Genomic DNA, 3,326 nt, shown 5'->3' with positions numbered 1-3,326 from the left:
TACAATGCAAAATCAACTGAAAACTATGTATTTCAAAAAGAAAATTCCTAACAACTCTATCATAACTATCTAAGCTCAGAATCTAATCTTCAAGTCCATGCGATCTAGATCCATTTCTTTGTGATTAGATTCTTCTTGCTCTCTTACCAAGATTCCTTTCTTTTCACCGATCCTGCAAAAAATTCAAATGCAATCTTATCACATCATGTATCAGGAATCAACGAATAGGAACTTGACGGAGTTAGATAGTGGATTTTACCTGAAGCGCAGCCATACTCTTTGACTCTCCCATCTTCTGGACTCTTCAGGCTCTTTGGGCAGACTTGTATCCAATGCCCTTTCTTTTGGCAGCAAACGCAGGTCGGTTCTCCTAGTACTTCCTTGGAAGCATGGTCGGTTGACTTTCCCAACAAATACGCTCCATTGCTTCGCCAAATCATTTCTGATTCAACAGCAATGAGCATGTAAGTTAGGTCAATGAGGTTATCGTCATGATCCATCATATAATACTTTCTTTTGAACTCATTATACGATTCAGGGAGTGACTGCAAAACCCAGTTCACAACCAACTCATCCGGGAATGACACACGCAATATTATCAACCTATCAATGTGTGATTTCATTCCTAGAATGTGGGCACACACGGGTTTACCATCTTCATGTTTCATTTCCAATAGGGCTTTAGTGATATTGAACCTTTCAATTCTTCGATCTTGTGGGTTAGGGAGAACAATTGGAGGAGGTGGAGGAAGTGAAGCATGATTTCTTGTTCCTCGATCGAATCGTGGAATACCATCTTCATGTGGAATGCTTGTTCCACAGGATTTGGGAAGACCATAGTGGTCGAACTTTGGCATCTACAAAACGGGAGAAAACGAATTCAAGTTAGTTGATTGATTGAGTCCTTAGTAAATCACCCAAATGAGATACTAAGGCTAGGACCCAACACAATATTCTACAACTCGGGAGAGGGATGCCGTAACCCAAATTGCAGAACATTTGAAGGTAAGTGAATGACGATCACTAATTTTCCACCATGAAAAACGAAAAAGAAATTTAAGTTTTAAATTTTTGAAAACTCCTAGATCCTATGAGATTCATTGAACATTTCAATGGCATGTTTAAATCTCGATATGCCCCTCTTGTTTGTGACTGGGATGCCGAGGATCACAAACCGGGTGTGAATAACCATGCAAACTACATGGTGCCCCCACATGTTATAGTCACCTATTCGATGTGCCGGTAAACCACACACGCTCCACCGAACTATGACAAACATTGAGTCACCCTTTGCTACCTTTGCTTAGAACCATTTAGTGTGCCGGTAAACCACACACGTTCCACTAACGTCTTCGCAAGGGCACAAAGTGTAATTTCATGGAATTGCATCAATTCACTTTTGCATAAGTAACTAAGATTGGGAATTTAAAAGAAAACATTTAGTTACTTTAGTAATTCATTATACTTATAATGGAAGGTTTCGTCCAATCCTAGCCGTTCGGCTAACGACCCTCCACTAGTCAAGAGTGTGGTGGGTAAGAGTGGATACCCATTAAATCGCCATTTTATAGGCAATTTCCTTAAACACCCCTTATAGACCAGCTTCGTGAATGAGGCCTACTAACGGTAAGACTGACTTTTACTCATACATATATATAATGTTAGATTATTAATGTTATATATAGTATAGGGTATATTTTACACTTTTAAAATACTAGGTGGTCAATTATACCTTTAATTCAATTAAATTGTAAACCAAAACTTTTATGGATTTATTAAACCTCTTTTAATTATACACCTTAATTAATTAATAAAACCATAAGGGTGTGATTTGAACTTTTTTAAAACAATACTAAGGTTTTAGAATACTAAGGTTTTAGAATTTAACTTTTAGTTCGGAATCGAGGTAGACAGTATGTTATGCTTTTATGATCCGTAGGGATTGGTATGTTAGTGACCTGATAGATTGGTACTCTAGTTACAGGAGAATTCTATGATTATGATCAGTGAGATAGATATGCTTGATGTTTGTATATGCCAGTATATGATAGCTATGCGCACATGGTTATTTGCTTGTTGGTTGGGTTGAAGCAGTCCTGCTTTGTGCTGGTCCAACATACCCTATGAGCGGTCCGAGGAGACTGTAGGCCCACGTGGCAGACCAGTCATGCCAAAGGCTCGGGATAGATTCATACAGACTGTTGGCCTGGTAGGGCGGTCCTGTCAGGCTGATGGCCCAGTATACATGATGATTGATTGATTATTACTGATATGGTATTGTCAGTGTGGTATTGGTATTTTGGGGGTAGCTCACTAAGCCCTCGGGCTTACAGTTTTCAGTTTATTGTTTTAGGTACTTCAGGAGTCCATGGAAAGGCGAAGGCGTGACCGTACCACTCCTCATCCTTATGTTATGATTTTTTGGGACACTCTGATGGAAAATGATTTGAAAACATTTTTGTAAACAATGCTTTACGGTTTTTATTTATGATGGAAAAAGTTTAAATTTGGCGTAAAAGTTCTGGATGTTACAAGTTGGTATCAGAGCCTTGGTTTGAGTGAATTGGAGGAACGCTCGTGTGAATCCAGTCTCAAATCAAGGAGATTTTCGGAACATAAGTTTTAAAATGGTTTTCAAAATAAGGATGGAGGATGCAGAGGGTACGATCAGCCAGATCCTGTAAGTGAACCCCAAAATACCATACGGTTATTTGATATTCTGATATGTTAAGACATAATGCAAGTGTTAGGCTAGGGATCTTCAGGAATCGCATGATAGCCTTGCCTGATTATATGATGCCTATTAGCCTAGGGTTTCTTGTATATGGAATTGACATCATAACTATAGATTTTTGGTGTATGCATCACAGTTGTGTATAATCAAGATCTTATAGCTTGAGAATGTTTGATTCGACCTTAGTGGATGATTAGATATTCGAAAGTCTATGGGGTCCAGCGTTACGTGCAGCTAACGTGCACCGTCGCTGCAGGGGATGATGGAAGTTTCATAGATGTGAGAGTTGTGATAAGTGATGAGGCTAGATGCGAGATACTTGGTATTCCCCTAGAAGAGAGGGTTGGGCGCATTCCTATGTTGATGATATTGTTAGGGCATTGTGATGATACTTGAGACAAATATGGGTAGGTGAAGGTAGTATGGGCACGTACTACTGAAAGCATAGGACCCATACGCGTAGCAAGGAAATCACAACCCATTGGGGTTTTGGGGTTTTGGTCTCCCGACATTATGTTATTTATCTGATGACTTGTATATATATATATATATATATATATATATATATATAGATATAGATATATATATATAC

This window comes from Lactuca serriola, chromosome 2 (genome assembly GCF_051521515.1).
Source record: "Lactuca serriola cultivar US96UC23 chromosome 2, Lser_US96UC23_V15, whole genome shotgun sequence".
Classification (NCBI taxonomy): domain Eukaryota; kingdom Viridiplantae; phylum Streptophyta; class Magnoliopsida; order Asterales; family Asteraceae; genus Lactuca; species Lactuca serriola.
This window is presented reverse-complemented; position numbering follows the sequence as displayed.